Genomic DNA, 21973 nt, shown 5'->3' on the forward strand with positions numbered 1-21973 from the left:
GTTTATCAAAGAGGAGGTCCTGCTCGCCATTGACACCCTGAATGGCTCCAGGGCACCTGGGTCGGACGGATTTACTAGTATTTTCTACAAAACTTACAAAAGCTTTTGGTCCCCCACCTGCTCAACATGTATCAGGAAGCCTTGGAGCTTGGGGTGCTACCACCCACGCTCCGGGAAGCAGTGATTACACTGCTGCTAAAACCAGGTAACGACCCGACACTTTGTGGCTCATATAGGCCCTTAATCTTACAAAATGTTGACAACAAAATTGTGGCAAAACTCCTTGCTAACTGACTGTCTCTGCTCCTGGATGCGATTATATCAACAGCCCATCTGGTTTTGTACCCCACAAATCTACATCCATCAACCTTCGTACAGTCTTTGCTACTCTCCACAGAGTCTCCCCCAAGATACCTGTGGCAGTTGCCCTTTTGGGTGCGGAGGGGGCCTTTGACTCCCTGGAATTTCTTAGAGGCAGTCAGCTGCAAGTTGGGCATGCCCTGCGGCTTCTTCTCCCTGATAATGTTGCTGTATTCCTCCTAGACTACGTTGCTCTGCATTAACGGTGCAATGATACCACACTTTCCCATTGCTATGGGGACGAGACAGGGCTGCCCTCTAGCCCCTTTCCTCATCCTAATTGCAATGGACCTTCTTGTCCACCATTTGCAAGACAGACATTTACATAGTGGAATACAATTCAAGACAGGCCCCTTGCCAGTCTCCCTCTATGCATATGACATCCTTTAATTCTTCCGACAACCTGCAGCAAATTCGGATACAGTGCACCAGGAGATCTTCCTATACAGGAGGTTTTCAGGACTAAAGATAAATTGGAATAAGTCAGAAATGTTCCCTCTCACAAACATAACTACCCACCTTTACTGGTGAGTTCCTACTCTCCTGGTGCGAAGACCAGGACACTGGGTAACTATATCCAGAGACTGAACAAATAATCTGCCTCAATTATGGTCCTGCGCTGGATAAATTAAACACTCAGATAGAAGATTGGATCCGCCTCCCCTTGACAATGGCGGGCTGCATAGCCTTGATCAAAATGGTAGCAGTCCATGATTTTTGTATTTGTTCATCAACATTCCGATCCCCCTCACTAACTCCTTCACAACACTTTGAAATTCCTTGATAACTGAAATGGACCGGTAGCTGCCCATGCGTCCACTGGGAGTTACTGAACTTTCTGTATGAGCGTGGGGGTTTTGGTATTCCACATTTTCAATTATACTGCTGAACAGCACAGTGCCATTATGCACACCATTGGTACCACTGATCTGTGACTGCTATATACCATCCTGGAGAGAGACATGGAGTGTTTACCACATGCCTGCAGTCTCTACTCCCATTTGCATTCCCCTAGGTTTATTTACTTCCTTTGAAACAATTAGACTAACACCTGAAATCAATGGCTTGTAATTGAAAATTAGTGACTGAAGACAGTGTCATTAATGACCTAGAGACGGTCAACCTACCCTTTGCTATTTCTACAGGGCAGACAGCCAACAGATGGGCCAGGCCTTAAAACTCGAGAGATTAGCTTGCGAGCTCAAGGGAAGTGCAGCCATCCTATGAGCTTCCAACATGATTAAATATATCACATAATTGCCTTTGACTCCATGTGTCATTGTTGATTCATTTTTTATTACAAAAAAATAAATAAAAAAAACACACACACACACATATACACATACATTCCGGTCATATCTGCCCACACCAACAGGGCTTTTGTCATCCCTCCTAGTCCTCCATGTATGCACCTCTTCCTTACACGCCCATTCAGCCATATCTGATACCCAGATTTTTCTCGTCGGGGCTCAGGGACTAAGCCAGTGAACTACTATGCAACGCTTCACAACTACCAGTCCCAGATAGCGTCTGCTCAGTTTTCGACACGGGGTGTGTGGCCAGAGTCCCAACAAACATTGTTTGACATGCAGTATCTCCCAGCCCGTTGCTCTGCTAAGTTGAGTGGTGATCTTCTCCCAGAAATTCCTTATTGTGGGGCAGACCGGGGCTAGGTGTAGACAATCAGCCCCAAAAAAATCCACGTTTTGAAAAATGGGGATCCCGGGTGGGGTATGTGGCATGTAAACGGGGTCAGATATAAAGTGTATGAATTTATATTGAGTCCATTTAAAACACGCATTAACCACCACCTCCTTGATCCCCAAGTGAATCTTCGTCCATTCGTTCAACAATAAGTCCTCTCGCAAGTGTGTGTGTGTTCCAACGGTGTTCTATTGGTAACGGTTGTTTCCTTCAATCTGAACGTAATGTGTGTGTTATAAGCTCGCGACCAACTGCCATCTCAAGTAAGGTAATCAGTGTCTGAGAGGGAGTAAGGGAGTAAGGGCCTAAGGGAACATGGGCCACAGCAGCCAAGCAATCGCCGCTAGGTTTGCAAATTGTAAAAAAAAAATAAAAAAAAAAAAAAAAAAAAATGCCCGGTGCCAATATGAAATTAATTTTGGGCTTGCTGATAGGTGAATAATATACCCTCAGGGTGAAGGTCAAATAGCATTAGGCATCCACGCTCCTGCCATTTAGTCACAGACATCACTTGCGTCATCGGAACAAAGGTGGGTAGTAGCACGATATCCAAGTCAGGGGCAAATAGTGCTCTCTTAAGGACTCTTCGGACCTTTTGTTCCCAAATCCTCCCCATAAGTTGAATCAGTAGTGGAAAGTATGGGATATTCCTCCACCACTCAACAGAAGTTCCCCAACTGATATGTGGAATGCGTGCCTTCTAATACGTAACACTTCCAGTTTGGCTCCCCATCCAACCAGTGTACCATGCTGTAATTGGGCAGCTAAGTTGTATAATTCAAGGTCTGGGACCTCTAAACCAGCTCTCTCCCATGCTCTAAAGAGTGGCCAGAAAGTGACCCTATATCACCTATTCTGACAAAGGAGCTCAATTATCAGCCGGTCCAACTCACGGAACACTGAGCTCGGGATCTTGTAATAGGATCTTTGCATTATATATAGGCACCTTGCTAGAACCACCATTTTTAGGAGTGCTATCTTGCCCATTAACGATCAGCTAAGCTTGTTCTAGAATTGTACGGAGGGTTTTAGATTTGCATTCAATGAGCCAAGGTTGAGGGAGTAAAACCTTTGGGAAACTTGGGTAATATGTAGCCCCCCGATACTTACCTTCTTGGTCTTCCATGGGAGACCCCTCAAAGGCTGACCTTCCAGGTGTGGATCAGCTAGTGTTCCTAAGGGATATAAAGCAGATTTGTGTATACCAGGGATGTGGAATTCCTATTGCCCAACACCTGGGGCATATTGTTTGGGGTCACTGGCAACATGTTTTCATGTTTATTTTGTCCTTGGGACAAGCAGGCCCAATCCCCTGCAGCACAAACCCTTTGGCTGCCAGTTTACAGAGAAGGGACTGTCTGCAGTTGAGGTCATATGCGTGTCCATATATTAATGGTGTTCAAACTTGTATTTATGGCTGATTATTAAAAAACCTTTATTATTAGGGTGAGTGCTGTAAAAAACGTTAAAGTTACACTGAACTACTTACAGTTGTTCCAGTAAGCAACAGTGATGAGTCTTTGCTTTCAAAATAAAATGTTCACAAAAACAATGCAGGTAGTAAACGAAAACCTATTGCTACTATGACATTTTAGGTGCCATTTCTCTGAAGTGTAATTTAGTAAAATGTGTTGATGCATGCTAGTATTTCCGAAAAATATTCCTAACGGAAAATCAGTTGAACATTTTCAACCAGATTATAGGAAGCATGAAAATAAACAGGCACTGGCAAAGCCAACCGATCCAACATTTGTTGGGAGTCTTTTGATTTCGTCAATGCACGTGACGTGGCTTTTGTAACACTTTATTGTTGTGGGAGCTGCCAGACCCTCACCATTGTAACAAACACTGGCAAAAAGCTAAAAAAGAAATTTAAAAAAAAAAGAGAAATTGGTCTCAAAAAGCACACATTGTCACTAGTGGTGTAACAAAGGTCCCACAGTCCCAGCGGTGCAGGGAGACCCCTCTATGGGTCCCCCTCAGAACAGCACCTGCCCTATGTGGGTCAGGGGGGCCCTCCATGTTCTTTGCAGAGGGGCCCCTTTCAGTTTGTTATGCCAGTGATTGCCGCAATAGTTCCTGGCACTGAACAAAACTACTTTGTGTGCCAATATTCTCCTTCCAGAACAGCAGAATGTGATCACTCACAGTAAAGTCAGCCGATAGATAAATAGAATATTAATAAAAACAAAATGTCTTGGTCAACGCCAGACCTAACTAGGGACACAGTTCTTAAAGTAAGTCACAAAAGTGCACCCATGCTATAGTTCTTTGAATTAGTGGCTTTCATGAATCCACAAGAACTTACAGAAGTAGGCAAGGAAATCGTACTCCTAGGAAATATCTGTTAACTGTATTTTAGCACAAGCACTTATGCATTTGTACACCATGCGAAAATCTATTGAGCATTTACGATGACGCCAACCACTTTTTTTCCCCAATCCTGGAAGAACTTCTACTTCTGCCATTGTCAGGAGTAAATTTCCAACCTTTCTCAGTACGGGGATAGATGAGAGAACGGCTAAAGAACATCCTTAAAACATGCAAGTTAGTAGGTTTGCAGACCTAAAGGCATTCCAGCCCTGGAACTATTGCTTACTGCTTCCTCCAGCCCTGGTACACAGATCTGTGGAAAGGCAGCAAAATAAAGACATTTCTATAGTAGGGATTGAACTTGGAAGTATGCAAGCCCTACTACAGCATTTGCCCTGGCATGATCCAAGAGGCTATTATCAGAGCTCTTACAGAATGAGACTGCAGTCACAATTTGTCACTGCACTACATGGCATCAGAGGAACAAGTAGTTTTTTTTTTTTCTTTTTACAGGACATGTAGATTTACGAAGCAACCTGTCCCCTGGACAAGTGGATATTTTACAAAATTCCACACTAATGTATATTCACCCAAAGTCCCGAGGATTCACAAAATTTGTCATTCAATAAAATAGGAACCGAGACATCCCTGCATTGGAGATAAGGGATACTATATGCCCTCACACCTGTGATGCCCCATTCCCTAAGCGCATATCTAAGTTTCCACGCCTGTAGTTCTATAGCAGTGGCAAATATAAACGGGGAAAGAGGGCATCCCTGCTGGGTGTCAGATTGTAGGATAATCTCGTCTGACACATATTGCCCTGTCCGAACCCTAGCCTTTGGCAGAGTGTATAATAGTTTGACCCATCGAATATAGAAGGAGCAAGCCCCATCTTTTTCAGCACATTCCAGATAAAGTCCCAGCTAAGGGAGTCAAAAGGCCTGTTCTATATTTAGGAAGGCAAGCGCACAGCTACCTTCCTGCACACTGGGGTTGTGCATTACATGTGCCAGTCTTTGTAGATTGTACTGAGTGTTCCTCCCTGGGATAAAGCCAGACTGGTCAACATGGATCAGTCAGGGCATATACCAAAGAAGGCAAGTAGCATATGGCTAAGAAGTTTCAGGTCAGCGTTAAGCTTCGACCTATTGCGGTAGGATTTAGCTGTCAAATACAAGCATAATGTCACACAAGTAGTTTATTAACAGAAAAATACTAGCAACTTAACATTCTAAACGCATCTATGGAAAACGAACCAAATAACTGGACATGCAACTCTATTTGTATTACCATATTAAGCAACTCAACCCTCCCCCTTTTAGGTCGCAGGCTATCAGGCAGCACAGCTGTCTAGTTATGCGAAAGGGCAGAAAGGGAAACCACAACACAAGGAGACTTCAGGCTCTAGCTTGCATCAGGGGCATCCTGCCCTCTTGATGACAGCGTGCCAGGAGGCGCTGTACTTTAAAGCTCCTGGGTGCTCCCGTAGCATGGGACACAGGCAGGACATGCCCGGGAGAAGACAAGGCCGAGACTGGGCCGGTCGTTGACCAGAGGAAGCCGAGCCAGGCCCATCTTCTTGGACTGTCTGCATGCTTCCATAGAGTGAGTGGTCTTCTACAGTTAGCTTTACTGTCAGTTATTTAAAGCCATATTTCATAGGCTAACATTTTGGTTAAACGCACTCTATTCTCACTGTCATATTTTGTGGCCATAAGTGACTAAGAAGTTGAGGTGGTCACAAAAGAAATTGACCTAGGCGAGCGATGTTTATCGCTCAAACTCTGCGAGCGTCAAATTAGCCCAACGTCATCTGCACCAACTGATCAGACTCTGGGGAGAATACAGGGGATGGGGGGAATCTAGGGAGGAGGGGGAGCTAGAAGATCAACTTCAGAGCCAGTTTAACAGAGAATTTTTTTTCCACCAGAAAAGCAGCTAAACTCACTATCAAAAGGGAGCGACAATCTAAATGGCCTTGTGTCAGGGAGCCCCCCTGCCTTGATTCCGATGGTCTAATGGAGGCACAGCTGGAAGCAATTTCTCCAGGATAAATCTTAATGAGCTTATCGAATCTGTCCTGTGTGACATTGAAGACTACCTGACCCCCACTTAAACAACCAATTGCAGACGCTGGAGGCAAAGGTCGCAGATTTAATCAACTCATACACCCCAGCCTCTGCAACTGGCCACGCTGTGATATTGAGTTCTACCTTTAGGGATGCAAGTGGCACTCAGCTGCGGACTCTAGGGAGAATGGGCCCTTATCTCTCAAGCACTTTGGGGTGCTACCACGTGTACCTGACAATGCAATAAGAGACATCTGCCAAAATCCCTCTCAGCTTCTTGTTGAGATCAGGAATCATTGCAATCCCCTGGAAGATCCTTCTGCTATCCCGGCAGGAAGGTTTGAGCACAATGAAAGGAAAGGGAGTCCCTTCTCGCCCAATGAGTGCAGTCCATATGTTGCTATACTTACTAATGTTCTATGTTTGCCACCTCCCCCCACCCCCTGTTGAGGAATCCACAGCCCAGCTTAAGAACAAGGTCATATCAGAATCTGGATTTTCAGGTAACAGAGTTTAATGATATCTTATTTGGCAGGAGAATCCCTCCCAAGCCTTGTAACACCTACATCCAAGGGAAAGAGTGGTGCCTCGCTCTCCCACAAGAAATCCTTTGTTCTGCTTCCCCCGTCTGAGCTGGTCAGGCACCAGAAGGGCAGAAACCCATCTGAGGGGTGGCAGCAGCGCTGGATGCCCAGAAAACACCAGAAGACTGGTAGGAGGAATATTGGGTGTCCTCTAAGGAACCCCCCACCCCAGAGAGCATGGAATCATACAACCAATAGAGGCAACAGTACTGGGGTATTATTCCAACATGTTTGATACCAAACATACCCAGGTTCATAGTTACCATTATGTAGCTGGGCACAGGTCGGGTACACGGGTAAAATGGCTTCCCTGCACTTACGAAGTCCAGCGCAAAGGGTGTAGGGGCACTGCTGCTCATGCAGGGGTGCCCTCACACACAGGGACCTGCACCCTGCCCTCTGAGAAAGGAGGGCATACCATAGTGGTGACTTACAGTGACCTGGTGCAGTGACCTGCGGTGAAAGGGTCATGCACCTTTTCACACAGGCTGCAGTGGCAGTCCTGCAGTCCTAAGCTCCCTTAGGTGGCATAATACAAGCAGCAGCCCATGGGGATCCTCTAGTGCCCCAATGCCCTGGGTACCTAAATTCCATATACTAGGGACTGATAAGGGGGAACCAGTATGTCAATTGTGGAGTGCATAGAAGTCCTAGGCAACCAAATTCAGAGGGAGAGAGCACAATCACCGGGGTCATGGTTAGCAGGATCCCAGTTAAAATAGTCTAAGCATATTGATTGCAAGCAAACTGTGGGGGTAACCATGCCAAAAAGAGGGCAATTTCTTACAGCATGATCAAGGAGAACTAGGAATAATCTTAAACCCCAATAGTAATGAATCAGTTTCTACAGTTCACAGTGAGAATGATATTGATGAACAATTTGTGAATTTCCCAGTGTATTTTAAGGTGTTGTAGGCTTACTGAAAGACCTCAGTCACAAAATTGAATTGAAATCTTCAGCCACACCTTGTGTGCACAAAGCTAGACATATTCCCTTTTCCATTTGAGATGAACTTACACAGGAATTTTTAAAATGTGGGTGATAAAAAGGTACTATAGAACAAGTTGAATCTGCTGAATGGGTCTCTTCCTTGGTTGTAGTTAGGAGGTCAAATGGACAGGTCTCATTATGTAAAGATCTGCAAGAAGTTATTAATATACTGATTGATCAATATCCATTACCAAGAATTAATGAAATGTTATCAAACACCAAGGGCGCTAAATGGATTTCTACACTAGATTTAAAATCAGTTTATCACCAAGTGCAATTACATCCACATTGTCGGACTGGCATCGGCTGCTGCCTTGTCTCAACATCTTATGAGTAATCTATTTGAGGGCATTGATAAAGTAATGTTCTTTCAGGAAGATAGCCTGATTATGAGTGAATTGACGTGACAAACTATGACAAAAGTTGAAGCTATTGGAACATAAACGGTTAACAGTGGAATTTGAAACATGCAAATTTGCTAAAGAAGTAGTGACTTATTTAGCTCCTAATGTTAATGGTAAAGGAATTAAACTTAAGCAGATGTTAGTTATGCCATATACAATGTGCCGTCACCAACAATGATCACGTCCAAGCATTCTTTGGTTTAGTAGAATTCTAATCAAAGTTAGAAACTTCGCAGAAAAGAAAAAGAAAAAGAAAAAGAAAAAAAAAAAAAAAAAAAAAACACATGCCATTGGAAGCGTCCTTAAAAATAGAGTTACATTTGTTTGGCTAGAACATTTTCAGAAAGAGTTTACCAAGTTAAAAGGATTACTAAATTTAAGTTTTTGATCCCAAGTGTAAGATCTGCATCACTATTGATTCCTGTAAGAGGTTTGACAACTGTACTTTCTCAAATGGATCAATAGGGAAGTGAATGGATAGCAGAGTTTACATCACAGGCTTTTTCTCTGGCAGAAGAAAGATATGCTGTTATTGAAAGAGAACTTTAACTTGTGTGAGGTCTTACTCACTTTCGACAATATGTGTGGGGTTACAAGGTTATATTGAAAACAGATCACAAACCTTTAACAAAATTACTAATGTCTAGTGGCTTACAGCCTGCATCTCCATGCTTATAGTTCATGTCTGTCAAACTTTTGGATTTTGTTTATCAAGTACAGTATATTTCAGGTGTAAAAAGCGGATTTTCTGAGTCGCATGCCAGTACCAACTGATGGTAATGATGAATATTTATTTGATGGGAGTGTGGCTGGTTTGTCCGATAAAGACATGGCAGAAGATGACATGTATGAATGGAAGAATCAAATGAACAAGGATGAAAGCATGCAACAAATTATAAAATTTGTCAATGGAGGATGGCCTGAGAAAAGAAAACTGAACAAAGACGGGCGTGCGTTTTGGAAAGTATGAAATGAATTAAGTGTAGAAAATTGACTTTTACTCAGGGGTCGGACGTTTGAACCAACAAGTGGAGTATGCAAAAAGAATACTGGAAGTTTGTCATGAGGGGCATTTAGGTACATCAAAAACTAAATAAAAAGTCCAACAGAACTATTGGTGGCCTAGCTCTGATCCAGACAGAGATTGGTCGGAGAATGTATGAAATGCAACTGTTTGGATTAGGCTTTCAAAACATATCGTCCACCATTATTACCCATATCCTGCCCTAGCATAATGTTAGAAATGGAGTTTCTGGTTGGATAGGGAACGCACCTAAGCCAGGCAGAACACACCACTCTAGTCAAGGTAAGGGAGCTACACATCCTTGGTAGCTTGGAAACAGCAGTCAGGCTTATCCCAGAGGCAATATGTGAAGCGCTTGCACAACACACCCACTCACCACTGGCACAATAAATACACCACAAAAGAGACTCCACACAATGAAATTGAAAATATATTGTTCATCAACCACAGACCAAAGCGACATGAACCAATAGTTGCTTTGCCACGTAAGCAAGTGTCAAAACACAAAACAGCATTATTGTACATATTGGGTAAGCATAGTGTATAGTATTTGTTATCCTGACTACCCAAGGCCTAAAAAAACACCTAGCAATATGCCTAAGGCAAGTAATAAAACAGACCATGAAATACATACATGAATTACTCAATATACCAAAAAATATGTAGGTCACAGTGCCTTTGCGCTTCTTTCATATGTGGTATGGTACGTAATGCCATAAAATAGGGAACAGGGTCGCCTGTGCATCTATAACCGTAATTACAGTAATGGAGGCCCTGTTCATGCCTAGGCCTCCATCGAGGATTTCTTTCTGTCCTGCAAGCCCCTTTGTGAATGCCCTACCAAGGATCGCACACAGTAGGTAGGGGGTTAGGAAGAGACCCCTTACTTCGGCGGAGAGCCCTCACGGAGCCTCTCACATAGGAAGCACACAGTGCAGCTGCCTTCACTGTGTGACTCTACCTCCTTCTTTAACGGGTGGTATCTGAACACAAGGGAGGAGCCACTTCCCTCTTCAGACTCAATTGGGAGACCTCACCGGGTCCTCACCTCCGTGCCAGATCAGAGCCATGACTACCGGGTCGGACAGGCACCTATTAGGTCCACTAAGGGTAGACCTCGCTGAGCCCACCCCCCCCCCCCCTACTTCTGGTTGCGACAGGCAGCTGCCCATGATCACACAGGGCAGCTGCTAAGCAACTCTAGCTCTCCACAATGCTGGATACTGGGGGCTCGGCTGCCCAAGCTGGACAATGGCGCCTCCAGCTAAAGCCCACAGTACCTCCCCTTGGCAGCTGACTCAGCGGGGGAGCAGGCAGACCTTGTTGAGCTTCCTTTGCTTCACCTCATGGGGTTGCAGCAGTGAAAACACAACAGTTGAGGGGAGCGATGCGTCAATCGGAGCTCCAGGAACCGAAGTGGATGCCTGGTTGTGCCGGGGGGGCACAAGGGAGTGTGCGCCTCTGAAGCAGGCTGGTCAAATCGCTCACCAAGTGCCAATAGTGAAGCCACATGTCCGAGTCCCTCACAAAGACAGGGGGAGGGGAGGCAAGCCCCCAGAGAGCACTGGGGAGGCAAAAGTAGAGAAACAAGCATCAGAACAGCACAAAAAGCAGCAAGGGCCAAGTGCCAGTATCCTCTGTAACCCAGCAAATGCCAGGCATCAGACCAGTCCCACAAGGCAAGCAGTCCAGATGGCAGTTCCTCCAGGCAGCACAACAGTCCCTGGTGAGGTGCAGTATGTAGAGCCATCAGTGTCTGTCTAAAAGTCCCACGCAGTGCCTAAAAACACATGGGGTTACAACCCCTATACTTAAACTCAAAATGTCTGATCTAGGGGGCGCTTAAAAAAAAAAAAAAAAAAAAAAAAACCTTAGAAGTGCATAACATCCCCCTTTAGCCCCAGCTCTAGCTCCAGACATCAGCAGGGGGTAAAAAAGCCTTGTGTGTGACGGTAGGACATAGCCTATACAAATGTAAGGGTGCCCGCCTCCCACTTTCTCAAGCCAGGAAGACCATTCAGTATGCAAATGTAATCCAGTAACACCTCTAACCTCCCTGTGTGATGGCTGTCTAGAAAGTATGCACAAATCAAAGCTGTCACTTTACCCTAGATGTGGATGAGTCAGGCTGCAAATCACAAGAGTCCTAAGCACAGTGAAATGCCCACTTTTAAAAGTGACATTTCAACAATGGTGGTAAAGAAATCCACCTACACTAATAAGCAGGATTTCTCACTTCCATTCCAAACATACCCATGCTACCCCTCACAGATCAGATATGAACACTTAAGCACCTTTAAGGGAATTCCTAATGCTAACCTATGAGAGAAGTAGGCCTCACAGCAGTGAGAAACCAAATAGGCTGTTTGTCAATGCTAGGATATGCCATACAACTTAGGTACATGTTCTACCTTATACCTACATAGTGCCCTGACCATAGGGCTACCTAGGGCTTAACTTAGGGGTGACCTATATGTAGAAAAGGGGAGTTTCGGGCTTGGCACATAACTTTAAATGGCAAGTCAACGTGGCAGTAAACTGCTTAAGCAGGACCTGCAGCAGCGGGCCTGAGACAGATTTGAAAGGCTACCTCTGTGGGTGGCACGTGCCGCGTGGCAGGCCCACTCGTAGCATTTAATTTACAGACCCTGGTAATATGGGATACCACTGTAAGAGGGACTTACAGGTAAATTAAATGTGCCAAACAGGTGTAAGCTAATCATACCAAGTTTAAAGGAGAGAGAACATGCACTTAAGCACTTATCAGCAGTGATAAAGTGCCCAGATGTGAGAAAACAGGGCTGATTGCACAGACCTCCTAACTTTTTGCCCACATTTTACACTTTTTGCTGGTGTTTTCCTAACTGATGGTGCCCTGGGTACTGCTAACCAATCCCAGGGCCTGTGCTCTGTGTAATGTCAACCTACCTATAAGTCTCTAGTATATGGTATGGCATGTAGGTTTAGGGATGCCAGCATAGGTAGTGCCCCCATAGGTGCACTGCTGAGATGTCAAGGGTCATTTCAAAGGCAGGCCTGCCTTGCTGGCAGCTTTTAAAGTAAAGTTATATGCAAATTCAACATTTGGAATTAAACATACTTCTAAAGTCTTAAACTACCTTATTTTTACATATAAATCATCCCTAAGGTTCGCTCTGTGCGCCCCTAGGGTTAGGTGCCATGCAACTATAAGCATGAACCTTATAAAAATTGTTTTAGAAGCCCTGGTGAGGTAAAAAAAAAAAAGCCAAATTTGTTTTTCCCTCACTGTGGTGAATGGCCTCCATAGGCTAAAACGCGGAGACACTATTTTAATTAACAAAGTCCCCTTAAGTGCCAGATACATTGAGTTTGGTATCAAATTAATTGTTATAATAAATTCCACAACTTGCAATTGTTGAACTGAATATAAATAGTTCAGGTAAAGAGTTTTAAAACTCTACCTAAAAGTTGCCAACTTCAGCTCTGTAGTGCCCTTCTCCAACTGGCCAGCCTCTGGCAGCGTGGCCAGGCAGCCTTGATGAGGTGTGAAGTGGCTTGGGCTAAACATAAAGGACGTGCCTTGGGGAGGAGATCTGCCTTAGCAGGTGGTGAAGCAAAAAATGAGGTGCCCTCTTGATTAGATTAGGAGAGGGCAGGAGAGGGTGTGTTTAGATTTTTAGCCACACCAGTAGGTACCCTCAGCCAGATCTAACCTCCAAAAATCACTTTCAGCCATGTTGAATCTTTGAAGAATGTGGCTACTTGGGACTGATTTTTGCCACACTTCCCAGGAAGTGGTCATCAAAAGGGAAAAGAGCCTGCCTGTGATAGGATAACCAGGCCCCCGCCTGCTTTCCATCCAGGAGCAAGGATAAATATGGCAGAGCTGCACCCACACCTCAGATCCCTACATGGAACAAGACAAAGAAGAAGAAGGACAGCACCGCTGAACCCCCTTACCTGCACCTGGCCACTGCACTCCAAAGGACTGCACCAGCTGCACACACGGGTTTCACCACTAAAATGGACTTTGCCTGTCTTCTACTGCAGTGGTTCCCAACCTTTTGACTTCTGTGGACCCCCATTTTATCAATACTAGAGCCCGGGGACCCCCACTGAATCATTATTGGAACACGGGGACCCCGGAGGAGATATTACTGATAGCTGGGACCTAATATTATTAAATGTTTTAAGCAGCCGCGGACCCCCTGAGGAGGCTTCGCGGAACCCCGGGGGTCCCCGGTCCACAGGTTGGGAACCACTGTTCTACTGCTTCAAGGGACTCCATGTTTGCTATACTGTAGGTACAAAGGAGCTGCCCAGAGTCTCCTGCATCAAGTCCCGCGAGCAGAGCCCAGCTGACCAGCGTCCAGTGGCCATTTGAGGATTCTGACCAGGTGCCTTCTGGGAATTGCAGTCCCAACTCCCAAGGAGCAACTGAGAGCTTCTGGAACCTTGTATCAAGTTGTGGACACTTCAAGGACCCAAAAAGGACATCTGGAAGAAGATCCAGAAGTTTGGAGACCTTTGAGGCAACTCCATAAGTTGAAGAGGTGCATTGTGGGAGTTATAGTCCCAGACCCCAAGAGGCAAACCAGAGCCTCTGAATCTTTGGTTGGTGCTCTGGACCACTTTTATGAATCAAGAAACACTTCCAAAAGTAAGTGTGACAGTTACCTCGTGGGCGGCCTGAACGCTGGACTTTGTCGCTTACCAGTGTGACACTTTTTTTTTTTTTTTTTAACCCTTTGAGCGCTAGTTACTTATATGCGCTAGAAAACATTGATTCTTTAAAAATTCATCTCTCTGGCTCGCCTTATCTGATTTGAATCATTTTTGTGTCATTTTAAAGATACAAATATAATCTATTCTTTATAAATTGGTGTTGTATTTTTATTGTGTTTAACTTATTTACAGTTGTGTGATTTTTAAATACTTTACACACTTATCTCCTAAATTAAGCCCTGTCGCTCATTGCCAAGCTAACAAGGGTTGAGCTGGGTTTAATTTATTGAGACTTAACTGGACGTTAGTGGCCTATTGCTAAGTGTAAGTACTTACCTGCCCTTACCAATAATCCACTTTAGAGTCCCAATGCCAACAAAAATAGGGTCAGAAAAACAGGAGGAGGAAAGCAAAAACGTTGGGGATAACCCTGCAAAAAGGGCCAGGTCCAACACATGCTATGGAGAGAGGGGAAAAATACAAAAATGTAAAAAAAGGATTGATATCGTGGGTCCTATAGAGGACGATGAGGCAGGAAAAAAGTACATAATTGTGGTTGTAGATCATTTTTCGAAACAGCAGTAGTTAGAGACTGAAACGGAGCACATTATTCAATTTTTTAACAAAATCGTTTTGAAGGAAGGTTTACCTAAACAGTTAGTTTCAGTTAATGGTTCACAGTGCGTTTTCAACACGTTTAAGGGGTTTATGAAAAGGAACGAGATAGCACACAAGACAACATCAGTCTATCATCCTTCGGATAACAGCCTTGTAGAGCGATTCAATAGGATAATTAAGGGCACTATAAAGATTGCAGTCAGCAATAACCTTAATTTGGAGGATGAAGTTTGTAAAATGTTGTGGTTGTTATGAATTGGACTGAGTTTATGTACAATAAGAGTCCTTTTGTTCTCATGAGGGGACATGAACCTAGGAGTAAAGACAGCTTGGATGCTGAAAACCGAATTGGCTGAGTGGTCACCTGCAAATGGTGGAAGAAAGTTATGTGTGTCCAAACAAATTTATAAGGAATATCATGACTGACAACAAGGTGTAAAATTGTTACCTGTTGAAAGTGGTGACTGGGTAAAAGTTAAAAATATATATACAACAAATTTCAGGAAGGAGAGAGTATATTTTCAGAACCCTTAAAAGCAGTCATATTTTTCAATAATTCTGCCTTGCTTACTGGTGGTAAAGTGTGCCAATTAAACAGACTGGCTAAACGCAAGCATTTGAACGATGGAACCCATGAATTTATTATTAATAGATAAAAGTATTGGTGATGATACGGTGGGAAAAGATGGTGACAGTCACAAATTAGGAGCAGATAATCTGCGAGGAGTTACAAATAATAACAGACAACTACAAGACAAAAAACAACAGAATATTACAAGACAACACTGGAACAAAAATCAGATGGAATGATGTAAAAGAACAATTTGTAAACCGAAAACGTTTGAGGTTTTTATTTGTACTTAGCAGAATATATTGTGTTTTCAAAGTAATTTATTTAAAAAAAAAAAAATAAAAAAAAAAAGGTGTTGCAAACATATGCATAATATTACTTTTTAATCAGGTACGCATTATTAGGATTGTGAAGAGCAAGTATGCATACTTAAAAGCATGTTTAGTATTTATTGTATTCATTTTAGCTCAACTTAATGTTTGTGAAAAGGGAACGTATATGGCAATGAGGTGTCTAGGAATGTGAGCAGTGTGGAATGTAGGAACGTGGGCGAGGCAGGTGGAGAGCAACAAGACATGACAGACACCAGCTGCTTGTGTACTTTGCTGTTTTTGTACATACTTGCTGGGGTTGAATAAAGGAACTTCGACTTGTGAACCCCTTTATTTGCACAACTAAAATCTACCAAGGATCCCACAAGCCACCTAAATCGAGCAGAGCTCCTAAACCCACACTTGGGCTAAAGATGACCATTTGGTATGGCATTTGACGTGGGATAACAGGAATCCCTGTCAATTATGAGCTTATGCAACGAAGCAAAGCAAATCACCCCTCCCCTACAAAACAAAAAAATCCACTGAAGAAACTATCTTGAGCACTATTTGCTGCTTCCTTAAAATTGACAGCTAGGTAAGTGGTAAAAAAAAATCCTGCCATTAGCATGATAACTCCCATGCCCACTCATATATGCAGCACCCCATGTCAGGCGTTTTTTGTAGCAGAATTTCTAGAATGTATGTTGCAACCATCACAGTTTAGGCAGGTGCTGCTTTTATCCTCTGATGCGTACTTTAAAGTTAACGTGACGCATGTATGGGCAACAGTGGGCTGCCTACATGTAAAACTAACCAAATTCAACATAATTTAAGATAAATCTGGAAATGAAGGAGAAATTCTATGCCTCCCAGAAAGACACACAACCCCTTCCTTTGATTTTAAGAAACCAGGTTACATGAAGAAAAATATTTTCTCCTTTGCAGTCAGTCAACAAATGTGCACCAGAAAGATTCCCTGATCCTCAGCAACCACTGACCCAGTATAAGTCCTGAAAATGTCAACTTTTACTTTGACTAGTCCTACAAAGTGCTTCTCCTGTCACTAGGTGGAGCTACAAAATAAATAATGGGTCTACTGTGTTAACTGGAGCCACATTTCATTCTCAACTTCACCAAATACTCTTCTGCTTGCTACACAAATATCTGATGCCACTAGACCTGACCACTCACTTTACCCACATTTTAAGGTGTCACCTGAGAGAGCTCATGCACTGTTGCTTGCCAGACACTTTGTTAGCTTACAGTGGGTTTACACCCTGCCCACTGGATTGGTTTTTATAGTCAGTCTCATTTGCTTGATTCTCTTTGATCATTTTGTGCTAGCTTCACTTAACTGGTTGATCCTTTCCGGGATCATGGCTAAAGTACTTTGGTCCTTCCAATGCTTGCCTTGAGGGAGCTACCTTTTTCTTTTTGTTAAAAAACTTACTGTAAGTGAGTGAGTGTGTCTAAGCCACATGCTTTTTGTATATAAAATCAGTGACAAATTATTCTTCTTTCTTTGCATTTACTTTTAAGTATTCATTTACATTTCTTCCTTAAACATACTTACCCTTCCTGTTCTAGGTTTTTGCATGTCCACTCCTATCCCCATGTTATTGCTTTCCCCTTCATGCTCTCCATGCCATTGCTTGCCAACTCCCACCCTCTGTGTTGTTGCTTGCTATGCCCTCCATCTAGTTGCTGCCCCACCCCCTATACCTGCAGAGACAGTTTACATGGGCTCCTATGGGTGGCATCATACATAATAAATGCTGCAGCCCATGGGGAACCCCTGATCCCCCAATGACCTGGGTACCATATACTAGGGACTTAAAAGGGGAACCAGTATGCCAAGTGTGGGGTGTGTGTGGTTCAAGCAACCAAATTTAATGGGAGAGAGCACTGGGGTCCTGGTTAGCAGGATTCCAGTGAACACAATCAAAACATACTGACAACAGGCAAAAAGTGGGGTAACCATGCCAAAAAGAGGGTACTTTCCTGCATCTGACAAAAGCAGTAACCCACTGACCTATTCACATTATATACACTTTGTGATCTGCATGTAGACGTCCTTTGTAGCAGGCATAGTAACCCTGTACATTATGATGAGTCAAAACTTCCACTAGACAAAACTTCAATCTCTCTCCAGAAAGACCATTAATCACCGGAATTATCCTGAGACCTTTATTGTTGCCTGAAAACTGTTGGTGGCAAGGAACATCCAGCAGGTGCTCTTAAAGTCACAATATACTTGCCAACATAGCACCCCTTTCCTAAGTCAGCACCCAGTGCAGCAGCACTGGTTGCATCGTCCTAGAGTCGGCCCTGCTGTCTCGCCTGGCCCTGTCCATCTCTCAGCTCATCTGGTTCTTCCTGGGACCCATGCTGTGTGCTAGTCTCTCCGCTGTCTATCCAGCAGTGCCAGACTGTTCCATCACAGCCTGTGAAGTCCTGTAAAGCCTGTGAGCTGCCACAGTGTTGGCTTCGCATCCACAGGCCATTGGCAGGAAATTAGGGCCCATATTTATACTTTTTGACGCTAAACTGCGCTAACGCAGTTTAGCGTCAAAAAGTTTTGCGCCGTCTAACGCCATTCTGAAGCGCCATGCGGGCGCCGTATTTATGGAATGGCGTTAGACGGCGCAATCAGACCGGCGCTGCCTGGTTTGCGTGGGAAAAAACCACGTAGACCAGACAGCGCCGGCGTAGGGGGAAAATGGCGCATGGGCGTCTTAAAATGGGGCAAGTCAGGTTACGTCGAAAAAATCGTCTTAACCCGACTTGCGCCATTTTTTAACGACGCCCATCCCCCATCAACATGACTCCTATCATTGTAAAGATAGGAGTCATGCCCCCTTGCCCAATGGCCATGCCCAGGGGACTTCTGTCCCCTGGGCATGGTCATTGGGCATAGTGGCATGTAGGGGGGCACAAATCAGGCCCCCCTATGCCACAAAATATTATTAAAAAAAAAAAAAAAAATACTTACCTGAACTTACCTGAATGTCCCTGGGGTGGGTCCCTCCAGCCTTGGGTGTCCTCCTGGGGTGGGCAAGGGTGGCAGGGGGGGTCCCTGGGGGCAGGGGAGGGCACTCTGGGCTCATTTTGAGCCCACTTGTCCCTTAACGCCATGCCTGACCCAGGCGTTAAAAAGCGGCGCAAATGCGCCGTTTTTAGCCACGCCAACTCCCGGGCGTCTCTTTTGCCCGGGAGTATAAATACCACGTTAAGGCCTGGGAGTCATTTTTTAGACGGGAACGCCTCCCTTGCATATCATTAACGCAAGGAAGGGGTTCACGCTAAAAAATGACGCACATTCCGGGAACTTTGGCGCTATTCGCCTCTAACGCCATAGTATAAATATGGCGTTAGTTGGCGTTAGTTTTGCGTCGAAATTGCGTCAAAAAAAACGACGCAATTTCGGCGCAAACGGAGTATAAATATGGCCCTAGATTTACAGACAGCCCTTGGCCTTCAGAGCGGGCTTTCACAAATACCAGGAAGGCTGAGGGAGAGACAGGGGACTGAAATGTTGAGGGGGCAGGATGTCAAGTTAGGGGACAATAATTAGCACTGGGGCAGGCAAGCTGGCGACAGAAAGGGGAGCCCTAACAAACACAGGGGGGGCCCTGTCGCACAGGGTGCCAGTAGCATTCTAAAGCCTGCCCTGCTCATATCTCACAGTAACTCAACAATATTGTTTTTAGAAAGGGAGATACTCTGCAACACAACACTTTATTTAAAAAGAAAGGGAGTTATTTGGCAATAGTTTATTTAATTACCCAAACCTCCTAAACTCCTCAAGCCTTGCTGCTGTCTTCAGGGTTGGATCTTCAAGGGACATGAAGGGTTGGGCTCAGGAGGGACCGGATGCAGACAGCAATCAACAAAGGGCCTCTCATCTCCCTTTGTTCTCATAAGTGCAGACTGCAGGCAGCTGATGGGCAAGGTGAGAAGGAATCCGTTGTGTGCTGCAGCACAACAAAAGGGCAGAGGGAGAGTGTCCTGGAGCCAGGTCACAGGTCAAGTGCAGGGCCAGTATAAGTAGCGCTTTCATGCGCTAATGGCCCTGCGAATTACAGAAGGGAAAATTATTCTGTCACTTCGTCCCCCCCCCCCCCCAACCCTTGTCCCCCGTGTCTCCCCCACTCCAAAATCTGGGGGTCGGGGGGCATATCCCCCGCGTCCCCCACACTTCCTACGCCCATGGGCTTTGCCAATGCTTGTCTATTGTGAAAGTTGCACTGGCATCACAAATCTCACGGTAACAACCATTTACTTAAATGGGAGGGAGGAATATTTTGGGGGTGAAAAAGGTAACTAAAAATTGCAGCAGGTTTGGAAGCTATGCACACTATCCAAAAGCATGGATTTGAGATTTACGAAACTGCCGTAAGAAAAGACTAATAAAACCTCCTTGGAAAATCAACAAATGGCACTGTACCAAAACTCCCCGACAGATATACACCTTTCTAGAACACAATTACTCCTTTTGAGTACTGAAATTAAATGATACATTCACGTTTTTACAAAAAGTTGACGGTACCCATGTACGAAAGGAGCCAGCCAGGCAAGCTTAAAAACAGCATTTCAATGAGAGCACGGTGGCGTGTTAGTTCCTCATAAAAAACAAATTTGAATTAGTCTCACACCTTATAGCAAAAGGCCTCCCTCTCAACTAGACTCGGTTACCTAAAACCGCACTATGAGTTTCACGTCTGAAACTCCTTCTTCGGATAAAAGCGATTCTTTTTTCCTAAATCCATCAATCCTGCAATCCCATGAACGCCTGGACCCTTGACATAACGGCATATGGACTTAAATCACAGCTAAATATCGCACAATAATCTCGTCAAGCGTTTAGGGGAGATTGTGGTCACAACCCGAAAAAAAAAATCACAATCTGAAGATTCCTATAAATTGAAGGTAAACTTCCACAAGGGCATTGGTCAGGTAGCAAGAGAAAGACATACTCCATGGCTTGCTCTTTCTAGTGCCTCGGAGACCATATTGACTACGCCCCCTCTACCCTGCAACGCTCCAAAACACACTGAAGAGGACCATCGTCTGCACGAGAATCCCTCACATACTTCAACCCGAAATCACCAACCCCAATCTTGTTAAAATTATACATTTAAAACACAAATTTACGTAGATGAAACGATCCTTACGATTATTAATATGGGCCACTTAGTTAAGGAAGATGCCGTCTCAGGACAAGTTTTCACTCCCTCCTGTCACAGGTGTCAAACGGATTCTCGCAGCCCCCGCAGATAAGGTGATTTATTTCTATATATTCTGCAGCTGCAGACCAACTTCTAGCATTACCGGACGACGCTCTTCCCTATGACGTCTGTACCTAGAACGCTGCGCAGTGGGCGGGGCCGCGCACTTAAATACGCACGTACTGACTCTAAATGGAAGATGGGAGCACGCTTCTGGTGTGCGTGGTCAAAACACCGCCAATTATTTTAGTTGATAGTTTTAGCACTCTCCACCGGTATTAGATTGTCTGCCAGACAGCGCCGTTCAGATGTAAATGACTTGTTGTAGGGTTTATGGACAACTTATATGGCTTAAAGCCTGTTCTTTGCTTGCCATTTTCGTTAGTTTAATTGTCGTTACTTGCTTCTAGCATAGTAGATGGATTTTATTGTTTCTCCTTGTCCATCCTGTGTTTATCTGGCCCTAGATCATGTGCTCTTTCCATTTTCTGTGGTTGGCTAGCTGCTATCTCACTTTTAGGGAACTTTTCCCTTTCTTGGTTAAGCACCCCCTCTGAGTGCATGTTCGTGGGTCCCTCCTCTCTGCCATGCGCTCCCTGCAAAAGGCCTCTCATCGCATTCCTTATTTCTCTCCCATGTATTCCTTTCTCACCCCATGTAGTGGTCGTTATCCTCACAAATAGATATGAGACGGTAAGTGCCAAAAGGAATATTTTTTTATTGTAAGTACAGCAATACAGGATACAGGGCACCAGTGGCAATAAGCTATATTAAAAGTGGACACTGCAAAAGTCAACAGTTGCTGGGGGAGGTAAGTACAAATTAGTTTAGAAGGTAAGTAAAGCACTTACAAGTTCAGTCTCCGGGGCATAGGCAACCCACTGTTGGGGGTTCAAGTTAACCCCAAACAGCCACCACCAGCAATACAGGGCCAGTCAGGTGCAGAGGTCAAAGTATAACCCAAATAACATAGGCGCCTATGGAGACTAGAGGTGCTCTGGTTCAAGTCTGCTAGCAGGTAAGTACTTTCTCTGGGTAGCAGTCCAGGGGGGTTTTGTAGAGCACTGGGGGGCGGTCACAAAC

General features: G+C 44.5%; 1 protein-coding gene across 4 annotated transcripts in view; it reads right to left on the reverse strand.

Annotated features, from left to right (window-relative positions):
* ADAD1 (adenosine deaminase domain containing 1) overlaps positions 1 to 21022 on the reverse strand; it is a 923229-nt gene extending 902207 nt beyond the window's left edge. For all 4 annotated transcript variants that reach the window (XM_069242439.1, XM_069242435.1, XM_069242432.1 and 1 more), the window contains exon 1: positions 20837 to 21022. The gene's annotated coding sequence lies outside the window, so the exon portion shown is untranslated. The remainder of the gene's footprint in view (positions 1 to 20836) is intronic.
* Positions 21023 to 21973: the final 951 nt, after the last annotated feature.

This window comes from Pleurodeles waltl, chromosome 1_2 (assembly GCF_031143425.1).
Source record: "Pleurodeles waltl isolate 20211129_DDA chromosome 1_2, aPleWal1.hap1.20221129, whole genome shotgun sequence".
Lineage (NCBI taxonomy): Eukaryota > Metazoa > Chordata > Amphibia > Caudata > Salamandridae > Pleurodeles > Pleurodeles waltl.